Here is a 13,540-nt window from a genome sequence, read left to right as displayed (position 1 = left end):
TAAAAACTGACCAGTTGATAAGTAATTGAATGGAACCGGTCGGTTTCCGTGCCGCTGGTTCGATTGAGTAACGATTGCTCGTTATTGCTAGTCGAAGTGTGGAGTCAATGAAATGTTTTCATTTGCTAAAGAATAAATCATTCATAAAAGGTACCCGAATGAAATATCAGATTAATAGAGGCATACTCTATTGCTTTGTGATTTTTTATCAATGTTATCAATTAGTGTTTTTTGCATATTTTATTGCAAAGAAAATTTATGTTTCAGTATTGTTTTTGCGTTTTTTTTTAATGTTTATTAAGCATTTTTACCGAGTAGTTATACTCCACTATTAATAAAAATAAGTTTGTCTATTTTGTTGTTCACTAAATCTACACCTCCCATTTTATGTTTGTTTATTGTTTATTGTGTTGTATTGTTTATTGTGTTTGTTAATATCTCTTAATCATTATCTTTTTATAATACATAAAATAAGAGACTTTTATTTAAAATAACGGTTTTATTTCTAATTGGGTTGATTATAATTATTCTACTCTTTTGACAACACGATCAAAAATTGTGTACGAACAAAAACAGACCTCCCAGTATTACGAAGACATTACTTAACAGTAAAATGACGGCTGCTTGTGCAATGAAGATGTTTGTGCGCATTCCTGCCTCTGTGCTATCACTGCTTCTAATGACAGATGACAGCGATGACACAATGACAAACGGGAAAATTATGCTAAACTTTTCACTAGGGATGGCTGTTGCGACCTCGGGCGAAAGATAGAGAGGTCTGTTGGATTTGTCGGCTCAGAATCCATTCGACACATTTGACCCGGCTGCTGGTGCTGGTTTCGGTCTCCGGTGTTTACTTGTTGGGCCATCCGGAACCGAACCACGCATCAGACGTTCAGGAGAGTGCTGCTTTTCACCACACGCTTCCTATGCCATCTCGCCAGCTCAAGGAACTGTAACTCCCATTTGTGTTTTCCTTCTCCCTCCCTATCCTGGAGTCAATAAGAACTTGATTTTCGAGATTTTTCATCTTTTTTTTGCTGATTGTGTGTTGTGTGTGTTTCCTTCTTATCTGCAAGCTATTTGCAAAACCACTTCCGACGTAGAAGGGGCACAAAAAGCTGTCCCTGTAATTCTCCAATTTCGGCTGCACAACATTTCGCAAATAGTTCACAATAATAATATATCATTTTTCCCACATTTTGCCCCACCGCCCGCCTCCTCCCCCATGTCCCTGGTGGTGGCATGTTCTTCCGAAGAGGAAACTGTTATAGAATTTTATTTCGTAGATGGCATTTGAAATGGTGGGGATGCAAAATAAAAAGAAAAAAGATTCCCAAACCAAACGCAGTAGCGGGAGGGTTATTTTCGCAACATATGCGAACGGCTTCGGCCATCGCATTCGGTTGGAAGCGCTCGCCGGGAAAGCCATATGCAACCGGAATATTACCAAACCAACATGGTTCACTGTTTCATATACTTTTTTCTTCTTCTGTCCGTTGGTTTTTGTAGATTTTATTCCTCCACATTCCGGTATTGACTTTCCGCGGTGGCTTCAGCTCGGGCTTGAGCATCGTCATGTGACATTGGGAAATTGGAATAGAACCACCCGATTGATGGGAACAGAGTTACCGCTTGAGTTCCGTTTCTACACTTGCGATGGGAAAATGCACGACGGAGTGCTACGAGGGAGGAAAAAGGGATTACCACGGAGACGAAAAATGGATCGTTCGTGGTAGGATGTTTTTACGAAACAGTTGAGTGAAAGAAATCTACCTAACGGATACAAAAAAAAATTGGGATCGACAACGAAAATGGGTGAATGCGTCCTCAGTTGGAGGGAAGACGGAAAAAAAACAACAAGGAAAAACTGTCGTCAACCAAACGCGACCTACAAAACAACCACCCATGGACAGACGTACAAGTTTGGAATCAGAATTCAAATTTCGCAAGTCTTTTTTATTGAAGTTGTCGGTGATTTAGCTAGCTTCTTATTATTTCCACGAACCCGGCGAGCTTCACGTATCTCTGTATCTTCAACATATTCCGTTTCTGGATTAACCCGTCAAAACAGATGGACAGTTTTCCCAGCATAACAGTTTCGCTTCGCCGTTGTTTGTGGATGCGATACGGAAGAATTTATCTTTTTATTACATTCCCCTATTAACTAACGGATGCTAGCAGTGACATGGTAACTGCATATTTATTAAAACCCTGTCTGTCCCTGGCAGAGACATGTGCGAAAAGATATTTTCCCAAATACTTCCAAAGGGAAGAAATTTCCGAAAACAGAACGACCTAATTGACGGATGATGATTGCTTACTGGGAGGGTTAAAGGAGAAAAATCCCGTTTCCAAGGATGGTTGGAATCGATTAGCTCTAGTCCTCTTCACGCCAATATGAAACTATGCAAATAGACCGGACGTACGTTGCCTCTTTTCCAGTGGAAATGGAATGAAAAACACCACTTTATTCTACGGAAAAATTGGTCCCTAGGCTAGGCAAACCTGCTGCTCGGGAAATGAATCAAATATTTCAGTCACAGTCTTTCATCTGTCAAGCGGTTTGCGGAATAGACAGCCCATCGGGACTGCAAATAGGCACTGTATCAGCGCTTCCTGATCGTCTTATCGTTGGAAAGCTTCGGACCGGCGCTGCATATGACGTTATTGACATTTTACGGCTCGATTACTTTTTTGATGTGCTTGAAATTGGGTCCCGCACGCTCTGATCGATTTATTGCACCGGGAGTTTTGCCTTTCCACGATGCGAACCCTTCACTGGCCACCGGAAAGCGTGACGTTCGATTTGACAATTTTATTTGCATGCATAAGCAGCGTACCAAATGTTGGTTTCTTTATTTTTAAACATAATTTTTTCTTCCCCATGCCGAAAACTGTTCATTAACTGTGACTAGATGCGGAACGATGCCGAAACAATAAAAATTAATTTTCTTTCTGCTCATGCGCGTTCTTTAAAAAAAAAAGTGCCAGCAATCTGATTGATAATTTCCCTCTGCTTTTCTCCTCCCACAGGTACGTAAGTAACAGGACATGGTGCCTACATAATTCATGCTGCTTTGTAAGTACTTCTAAATTAACACACACACACACACACAAACCCGTAGACACAAACAAATGAATTTAATTCCGGACACCATCTTATCACGGTTTTATTGTTCAAAATCGAACCATTATGAAGGTACGAAATAAAATATTCCTTACCCGATTTCCCCCGCCCGAGATGGATCATTGGATGACATTTCACCCTCCCCCTGTGGAAAGCGGGTCGCATGCGGGTGACGACACGGGCCGGGGCAAACTCGGTCGTGAGTGGTTGCATCCGTTCGCTGAAGAACGAGTACCGTACATGCTCAAGTAGCGTTCGGTAACGGTCCCGGGTCCCGGGCCCCTCCAGATTCGGCCCGGTTTTTTTGTTCTATCGCATTCGCCGGGCCAGGGAAAACTTATTTTTGCGTGTTTTATTTTTTTCCCTCCTGCTCGTATTTCGCACCTTCGCACGCTCCACCGGCAGAAGGATGTACTCGAAAAGATATGCACTTGAGGCACGATGCTATACCCTCCCGCTCGAAGGGTCACGTCGCTTTTCCCGTTGGTTTTTTTTCTTCTTCCACACAGGGTGGGAGCGAAGTAACATTTCCCACTGACGATGATGATAATGTTAATGATGATGATGATCAACTTTGAAACGCCACTGTCTGCCGGAAGTGTCACCCATGATTTGATCTGTGAGCATTGGGCAGGAGTGTGAAAACTTGCGACACGCTGAACACGGCCCGAAGAACTGTCACGCGGAATGAACGAGAGAGAGAGCGCGCAAGAAGAAAATGCTACGACATCGACTCAAAAACGTTCTACGGGAGGTTCTGGCAGCCGGCAAAAAGATAGCAATTTATCCTTCAAAGCCTAGCCAGCACCATCTCCCTGGACACACACACACATACTTTCACCCAGTTCCTCCAAAAAAGTTGGTCGGCCGTGGCCCTCCCTTTGCCTGGAAGCGCCCCGAAACGTCCCGTCCAGCACTGGGTTTGGTGTCCAAACGTGAAGATGTCGTTTCCAGTGGAAGTGATTGCAAGAAAACAACACCCAGAACCGACTCCACTTCACACGAGCCGGCCAGCTCGATGGGTCGGTTTGCATGCGATCGGGTGTTGTGGAGGGGGAGGGGGAGGGCGAAGGAAAGTGGCCGCCGAAGAAGGAGCAGTTTTTGGCACACACCAACCAAAAACAACAGGGCAAAAAGAGCCTTCTCTCAAGAAGTGGAACATGACAGCGAAACTGCAAAAACTGTACTTTCCACCCTCGCATCAACTAAGGGCGGTGGTGGGGAGGGAAGACGGTAGCGGAGGTAGGCAAAAAAGTCCTTCCTTCTCGTGTGCTAGTTAGCAACGGCACGGCGTGTCTTCACCCCACCCCGCGTTCCGTACCGCCGGAGGGAGAGAAGCTTGCCGTCGCTGCTACGAGAGCTGTCAATTAATTGAAGTGATTTATTATAAACTCTCGCTGCACTGCCATTTTTCCGTTTCATTTATCGAACGCCGGGATCGGCACGGTTCCACCGCCCGGGAAAGTTTCCTGCTTTCTCTTTCCCTCTCTCTCTGTCTCCTTCTTTCGTTTTCCCGCGACTCCCGGGAAGACTATGTGGAAGTGAACAACTTTCCCGAATTAAAGGGCAAAAGAAAAGAAAAACCCCCCGACACAAAGAAAAAGGCACAGAACGAAGGCTCAAGTGAGATGCCAATGCAGCGGCAAATTCCATCCCCTGGGCCACCAAACGAGGGCGCTTTCCATGTTGATTTTCATCACGGAACCGTCACACGCTTGGCACGCTGAAATCATCATTATTATCATTCGTTTAGAAGCTCGGACGGCGCAGCTCGGAGCTATTAACGTCACCTCGTTGTTTGTAAAGGGCAGAGTGTGTGAACGTGCGAAGAGAAAAAGAAAACTCGAATCCACCCTAGATTGATCCAGTCACTTGATTTACGTCGGTCGGTTGAGGGATTCCGAACTCGAGCGTTACCTCTTCAAGGCTTCAGTCACCTTTCTTAATTAATCTCGTCGGCGAATGATCCGAACCTATCACCATCAGCACCAAGGACCTTTCGAGTTTTGAAAGATGCACAGTATTCTTTTTCCCGATGGATTCATTACAGAATTTGACGCTTCGGCTCGTGAAATGACAAATTGCATTCGCCTCCAATTTTTCGTCTACAAGGGAAAGGCTAGGAAATGTTTGACTTCCTTTAGCCTCGAAGTACCTGCATGCGAAACTTAATTTGATTTTTTTTCAACTCCATGAAAAAGTTTTTTTTACTGTGGTGGTTCATTTCAAAACTAGGTTAGATTTTTTGTGTCACATCTCCTTTTGATACTTAATTAAAGTTGGCATCGAAGCAAGAAATTGTTTAGAATTTTTTTTTAACAAATTTTAATTAAATAATCGTTGATTGAGATGTCCCTCTTTGTCAAGTGAACTCCGAAGAAGTTGATAAACTGAATTGTCCCAGTTGTTCCCTACAGTTGTTTTGATCCAGTATTTACAGTTACAGAACTAATTACACAGTAACAGTATTAATATTTCATTTCTTTGCGCCATATGCTATAATTATATGTCTGAGAAACTTTCAAAGTGAGACTCTTTAATGTTTTAAGGCCTTGAAACTCTATCTCTATAATTCTACGGTGGAAAATATACTGTTTCGTGCGACAATTAAGCCTTCCCGTCCCCGCTATGGCGCGCCCCGGCGCAAAGTCACAATGGCACATCAATTAAACACACTCAAACCACTGCCTGTCGGAATCCGTCCGTCGACCAGCGTGTCGCACGTCGGTCCCAGTGGCACAGTTTAAATATTTACTTTACAAGCCACACGATTCTCAACTCCCCCAACAGCCCAAGCGGTTCCAGAAAACTACCCCTTCCTGTAGATGTCCTGAAGGATGTCTGCCACTTCTGACACAAACACACACACACAAACACACACACACACACTAGCAGGATCCCTCCGGTGGGCCTTGGGAGTGACTTACGGTGGTGGACCGAAAACCCAGTGTCGGGATTCCCTCCACTTCGGTTCGGGGTGGTTGAAATAATTACAGAAAAGTTGACCTTAACATGCTCGCTGCACATACGTGTACGTGTTTGTGTGTGTGTTGTTACGATTCACGTCCAGCAACACCAAAACTGTTGTGGCCCGGTTTCGGTGCTCCACTACGACCGGGGAAAACCCTTTTCGGTACAATTAGATCAATAAATCTCATCTTCGCGTCGCAACTTGCGCCTCGCTGTTTCGGCCCCGGCACAGACGGAACCGCTTCTGTTTTCCCGGCCCGGCCTCCCACTGGCACAGTGCTGGCTAGCTGACCCTTTTGGTCCAACTGGAGCGAGGGAGGAAGGGAGGAAGGGTTGTTTTAGACGTTCATGCAGCAGATGATGATCCGTTCCCTGGCCTTCCCCAATCGACGCAATCGTTTGGTGTAAAGGATGCTCTCACGATGATGGGCCCAGCCGAATCGAAGGGACTGGCCCCGAAGGATGAACGCCAAATGGAAATGGGAAGTTGCCGGGACGTGGATCGCGCGGTGTGGACGAGCGGCAAACGTTTGTTTGTGAGGGCAAGCGAAAGCATTACAAAAGCATTTTGCGAGGTGGAAATGAGTACTGGAGGGTGGGGGCAGTAGCGAACAAACACACAACACGAATCCGCACACACACATAAACACATGAACACGGGTGTTCGTTCAAGTGACAAATGTAAATCACTTAACCATGTGACCCTTGCCTCCACCCCTTGTGCATCCCCATAGGCGACCGTTTAAGGACTCTTTCTCGCTCGCACACCCCCTAACCCCCGCGCCCCTCCCCTCCCTCCCCGTGAAAAGTGACGGCAAACAATTGTCTAACCCGGAATGGATGGAGTGGAAAACCGATTTTCCACCGTCCCGATGCAAAGTGCCTTTCGCAAAGTGCTGCCCGAAATCGGTCGTAGAAAGATTTTCCGGCGCAACGGATAACCGATTTACTAGCTCCAAGGAGGGTGCGAGTTGTGGGTGGTGGGAGGTGGGAAAACTTTGAACCCTTCCCGATCGAAGCAGCAGGCCAACGGTTAAAGTCAATGCCGTGGCGTGGGTTTTGTGGGGGCCCACGGAAAGCCGATTGTGCCGGGGATCAATAAAGCCCGAGCTGCACGCTTTTCCCGCCAGGTTTCCGGTTGTTCGCTTCGAGGTGTTGGCATCGAGTTACTTTTCGCCGAAATCATTACCGTCCACTTTTGGGAAGATGCGTCTCCCCTGCCGGGTGATTGTAGCGGAAAAAGGGATAAAATGGGCCAGAAGAGTTAGTCCAGTTAGCATGCTGCCACACACCTAGCGGAATTTCCACGACATCGTCCTATTGTGCCTACGGGGCAGCTTTGAGGGAAGTTCGAGCGAAAAGATGCTTACAAGTGAGGGAGAAGTCGACAGAAAAAAAAGTAATAGCTGAAACACTGAACATTAGGATGAATGTTTTCCACTTCCACATCCACTTTTCCAATATTCCAATAATGTCAGTTTTATTGATTATCATTTTTCTTCTCAAGACTCGTCTTCTTTATTTCATACAAATTTAACTTAATTAAGCGTATTTGTAATGATTCAGCTCTTACACTTGGATTGTTAACTACTAGACTTGCCTGAAACCTACATTTTATTCTTTTTTATTTATAATTTTGTTCTTTCGAACTTTTATTCAACTGTTGTTTGCTTCGCCATTGGAACTTTACAGTGACGGTGAATAAATTATAACGATTTTTCTCATCTTGCATCGTACAATTTCAAACGGTGTAGTTTAATGTTGATATGTGTTATGCTAAATGGTTAAGCTGACCTGCTGCTGGTATTTTCCCATCAAATACCAAACCGGACAGACTGACCGGCACCGTTTCCAAGCTTGGGATATTGGGCAAAATGTTTTCCTTAAAGTGGTCAAAATTGCCTTGTCTACTGTTTTTGTCCTTTTTTGGTTCTATGACATATTACAGACGATCTCATCATTCTTACAATGTATAATTTTTGTTACAAACTTTGTTGTAGCATTCATGTTTTTGGGCAATCTACGACTTTCGGGTCCCTTGGCCAGTGTTACAGTTGCTGTTTCTGATGTTACATGCAGAATGGCTCAATTTTGTTCGCCAGCTTGCTTCGGATCCCTTGCCAGGAGTTTGTCAGTGCAGAGCAGCGCCACTAGAAAGTGTCACGACTTGCCTTTCCTTCCTTCGCCCTCCTGGTCACAAATGACCCTTTCAATTTGGGTGGAAATAAATGTGCTTGCATCGGAGCCCTTCCAGCGTCCTGCATAATCACCGTGGGAATCTTGGTGGGGTGGAGTGTAAGTGGCTTGTGTTGAACGGTGCGTCCCACCGTCTCGGACCGCCCGTAAGACCAACGCGTTCTCTGGCTGATGCTGGCATAGCATCCAACCTCGACCTTACGATCCTCCGTACGCGAGCGAGACACGAAGTTCTGCTTGTAGCGGGCTGCGATTGTCATGTTTGTCCATTTTATGTATGCCATGCAGAGCGCAGAACTCGTGCATCAGTGCTTGCATGCAAAGCCACCCTTTCCCGCTTTCGAAGGCCGACTGTGTTATGGCACTCGACATTGTGACCGTCGTCGCCGTCGTCATCGCCGGTGCGTCTGTGGGTGTGTTTGTATGAGCTGCACAATGCTGGACTTCAAACGCTCCAGAAATGGGGAGGCAGGAGCAGGATATACAGGCCAAGATACAATTGTTACACACTACCCACCCCCCGCTGGTCGAGGGGCAGGGGTGGGCGGTTATGCTTATGTTACGAGTACGCGTTGCCACCGAAACCCGCTTGCCATTTGCAGATGATGGAAAGCGTCAGCATTTCGGTGCCCTGCCCAAACGCCCAACCGAGCGCCTTCCGTTACAACGTTTCATTCAGGGCAATTTAATTGTAATAACGTTTCATAAACATGTAATTGTAATGGGATTATAATGCAACCCTTCCATTGTCTGCGATGTGGTCAATTTAGCTGCGCTTTTCCGGTTCGGGCCATTTTTCCCGCCGCCCCTGCTGGGAGCTCTCCCGTGTTGAACCGCTGCGCTGCGTTTCGGGGCGACCGATGCTGGGCGGTTTTAAATTCATTTGTTTCATCCACCAGCAACAAAGCGGCGAGCTTTGATGCGCGTGGGAAGCTGCCCCGATGTAATGAATTGGCATGCTGCTGCTTTTCGCTGACGAATCGAGGCTCCTGCTGGGTGGTGAAAAAATGCATGCTGACTTGAAAGGTTGACTCCGAAAGGTATTGGAGAATTTAATTAACTTTAATTGATAAATTGCTACTGAACTCGATACCATTGTTATTCTACATCAGCGAACAAATGTGTTGTGCTTTTTTCAAATAGGGCCAATTAGTTTTCTCTTTGTTACAACAAATATTTTTTGTGTGTTTTTGCCCCAAAGAGCTCATTTGTTTGAAATAGAAATCAATTGATTGATATGTTTAAAATTAGCTGAATTACTTTTTACATTACATTTGGTGTTTTTTCAATGTTTATTTTTTCATTCATGTATAATCATCATTTATAGGTTTCATTGTTATTGACCAACTATAATTCTGTTCATTTTTTTACTTCTGAGTTCCTTTTTTACTTCTGAGAGCTCTTCTGTTTTATTAACTAATTGATGGAAAATGTTTAAAATTACCACTTTTTACATTACATTTTGTCTTTTTTTCAATGTTTGTTTTTTCATTCATGTATTATTATGATTTATAGATTTCATTGTTACTGACAAAGTATAATTCGTCTCATTGGTTTTTGATTTAAAACTCTTCCAAATTTAAAAAGTCAAAAGCCTGATGTAGGCTTTCCAAAATAGGTTTTAAACATGGCGTTCTATCGCATGATATCCTTAAATCCTTTTTCGTCGTATGACATTGAAACCGATGCAACGCAATTTCAACATCATCCCCATCATCATCATCATCATCATCGCTATCATCGACAGTGACATCGGCGTCATTCATCCCCCTAATGCACCAGCGTGGTGCATCGTTTCCCGAATGCAATTTTCCCTCCCCTCTGCGTTCGCAAGGCCTACGGACGCGCGTGTGCCTACCTTCAGGCGCATAGTAAACACATACCGGAAGTATGTAACATTCACCTGCCGCGTGTGCACCACCCCCAAAAAACCACCCAGCCCGGTATCCCGTTGCGAGTGTTCAGCTACATTCCTTAGCGGGAGCCGCCACCACCCACCGGTGTTTCCTTTCGGGTTGAACTTTTCTCACCTTAACCTGGTTTTTCCAAACACTGGCACATCGTGCCATCCTTTGCCCGCCCGTTGCCCATCGTGCGGCTGCACTGTTCACCGGCTCACGTGGAGTGAGACGGCGTTCGTAGCTCGGTGGCGCTCGGTGGAAAACCGGAGGATCCTTCGTTCCTTCGCCTTGGCCGACGCTCTCTCGGGCAAGTCACGTGGAAAAATATGCACGCGCGTGCGGTAATACTCCCGGGCTGGGAGCGTTCGCGCGAAAGGGACGAACCGTGGATGCGTGCGTGTGCGACAGAGACGTGTCCTGACTCGCCACCCGCCGTCGACCGCTGGCGTTGGGCGTCGGCGTTCGGCGGCGTCGGCGGTGGCACTCGAGTCGTCTCGTTCCCGCGTGCGTCCGTGGCGTTGAATGTGAGCGCCGGAAGTGGCGGACTTAGCGGCGTGTACGCACGACACCGCGCGACGATGTGTGTCCTGTACGCGTGCGTACCGCAGTGTTTGTGTAAGGATCCAACAGTGTCGCACGCGTTCCCGGTTCCTTACTCCAACCCTTCGGGACTGCTGACTGATGAATCAACTCGAGTGCTGTTTTTACATTCCATCGAATCCACGGGACGTGTTGAGGTTGGTTCAAATCGGGCCAGCTTTATTACATGTTTTCACCAAACCCGGACCATTTTCCGATGCTTCTACGAGTGTTCAGTAAGGATGACGACTTCACTCAACTTTGACATCCGGGACTAATAGCTTCATGTTCTTGGAATTTTTCCAAATAACTTTACCAATCCGATGGATCCACAAAACGTGCCCTGCCTTGATGCCCGAAACAACCGAAAGTGTTTGTGCGGGTGTGGTAAAGTCCACGCAGTTTTTCCGTCACCGAGCGTACGAACACATCTGCCCACGAGTTCGATAGAAAACGCATAAAATCTTGATACTGATTCCAGCCGTTTCGTCGTACCCTTCCTCCAACCGGGGGTTCGGGGTTACTGCCTAAACTATAGAGGGAAACCCCTATGGACGATCGGACTGGAGGGAAAAACAAAATCAAGCTGAGGGAAAGCCGGGGGAGTGTGCTGTTAACGGTGTGAGATTTACTGTCGGCATGCCAGTCGTCCGGAGGGGAAAATTTGCGTGCGTGCTGCCGTCTGTATTGGTGGTGGGGCAAATTTTCCCTTTTTCCAGGAGGGGGCAGTTGAAGTGGTGGGGTGAGAGTGAAGGATATTTTCTGTCGTAATAGCTGTGATTGTGGTACTTTTGATCAACGGCAGTGTCGGAAAATTCCCTCTACTCTACCGAGTAATTCAACTTTTGGAAATAAAATGCACAATTTTCTTTCCTTGCAAAGCCACAGTTGCCTTTTTTTCTTTGCTACCATTTTCACCGAAAAGAAAAGTTAACCAAGGGTGGCAAACAAACAACGCACGCACGCACCTGCAGGCAGTATGCAACAAATCTCAGACACGGCGGTCAATAGTGCCCATGCCCATATTCCTCTCGAGAGCAGCGCTTGCTGGCAAGCTGTTGGCGAATCCATGGCGGCCTCTCATCTGTTTGGACCATCGCCGCACCGGTCCGCGGCCAAATCCCGAGTGCGTGGTGTGTATTGCGCCTTCCCAGGCCGAATCCGAGCCGCGCTTCGAGTCCACTAGCCGTCCCGTTCGCGCGCAAGAGACCAATCGGGGTTCAAATTGCGAGCCGTGGTGAATTTCGTCTTCGTCGTCGTCGAGGGAAAACTCACCACCAAGGGTGAGATGATGTGGGTGGGTCCGGTTTTCGAAATAGGAAGGGAAATGTTGTTCGAATTTCGAAAGTCTCTTTCACACCACGACCACCGTGTGTCGGTGCCACCGACACCACTACTACACCACCCTCGACCGGGCGGTCGGTCGGTGAAGGATTTTCCCGAACGGCGAACGGCGGCCCCGGATGCGGAATGGGACCAAGGGAGTGAAAATTTCGAAAGGAAAAGCGCAAACGGGCGCGCAGAACCGCTCCGAACCGTCGGGGACCTCCCCGAGTCGAGGCTTCGGGTTTTCGGGTTCGGGAAAATGGATAGACACGGCACGCTGGGGGGTGGTGCGCGGGGCCAGGGTGCAGTGCACTTCAAGTGTCCCTGTTCGGGATCGTTCGCCCCGGGTTCGGGCTTTTGCGGGCCGCCACGAGCGCACGAACCGTTCGCCGGACGAAAGGGAGGAACATCGGCTCTGTGGGGGAGGGGGGTGGGAAAACTGGAGGGAAAATCGTTCCATCGTCCTGGCGCTCGCTCGTCGAACGTCCTGGCCGACTCGTGGCGTGCGTTTGAGTGTTTGGTTTTTGGACTTCGTACCCCACTTTGTTGCACCTTATATTGTGGTGGGCCCTGCCCGGAACAGTTAGTATTCATCGTATCCTCCTCATTCGCTGTTTAGCGCTAGTCGAGTTTACGTCGATTAACCGTCCCGTTGTTTGTTGTTTTTCTCCACAACACACAAACCGCGCATACATACACACATTTACACGCATACGTCCGCGTTCGTACGTACATCCGCTCGTTCGGTCGGTCGCACTCCAGGTGTCTGTCCCGGCACACCACGCCAAACATCCACGCCGTGTCCGTGTGTTCATATATCGCGGTAGTTACCCCGTGTCAACGAGTACGCCTCCCCCAGAGCGCAGAGGGCAGGCCCCGTTTGCACGCACGCACGCACGATCCAAAGCCGGACCTCTGAGTCCCACTGTTGGCGACTCGATTCCACGTCGATCCCGTTCGCGGTTCGAGCCCGGTGCCGGTTGACCAAAGTCTCCCCAAACGTTGTGGCAGAAGTTGTTCCCAAAGTTGTGGCGTCGACACCGACGTTTGCTGTTTCGTGATTCGCGGGCGCGTAATTGTTTACCGTAGTGTTTCGTTTGTTAACCGTGTTAATCGTCGTCGCCAGGCACGAGTAGTAGTTCCCTCAGTGGTTAGTATAGCGGTTGAAATCGTAGAGTGAAAAGTTGGCAGTCTCCGCACCATCGCAGTGGGACCTTATACATCCTAAGCCTCCGAAAACAGTGACAATCCATCTTGTGGGCCACTCCCGTTGACAGGATTTTCAGCTGCGATAAACATTTACATCTCGCAGATGGGGGAAAATTAAAGAACCTCGAAAAACAGCATCAAATACCGTATCAGATTAACCATGGGACTTCTTTTCTCTTTCGTCATTAGAGTATCATTCATTACTCTTTATAGAAAAAATGTGAACTTG

General features: G+C 47.3%; 1 protein-coding gene across 3 annotated transcripts in view; it reads left to right on the top strand.

Annotated features, from left to right (window-relative positions):
- The first annotated feature begins 12,967 nt into the window (after window positions 1-12,967).
- The window catches only part of LOC131266988 (RNA-binding protein Musashi homolog Rbp6), a 253,858-nt gene continuing 253,285 nt past the window's right edge, over window positions 12,968-13,540 (top strand). For all 3 annotated transcript variants that reach the window (XM_058269706.1, XM_058269705.1, XM_058269709.1), the window contains exon 1: window positions 12,968-13,252. The gene's annotated coding sequence lies outside the window, so the exon portion shown is untranslated. The remainder of the gene's footprint in view (window positions 13,253-13,540) is intronic.

This window comes from Anopheles coustani, chromosome 2 (genome assembly GCF_943734705.1).
Source record: "Anopheles coustani chromosome 2, idAnoCousDA_361_x.2, whole genome shotgun sequence".
In the NCBI taxonomy this organism is placed as follows: domain Eukaryota; kingdom Metazoa; phylum Arthropoda; class Insecta; order Diptera; family Culicidae; genus Anopheles; species Anopheles coustani.
The sequence above is the reverse complement of the archived record's forward strand: the minus strand, read 5'-3'. Positions and strand labels throughout refer to the sequence as shown.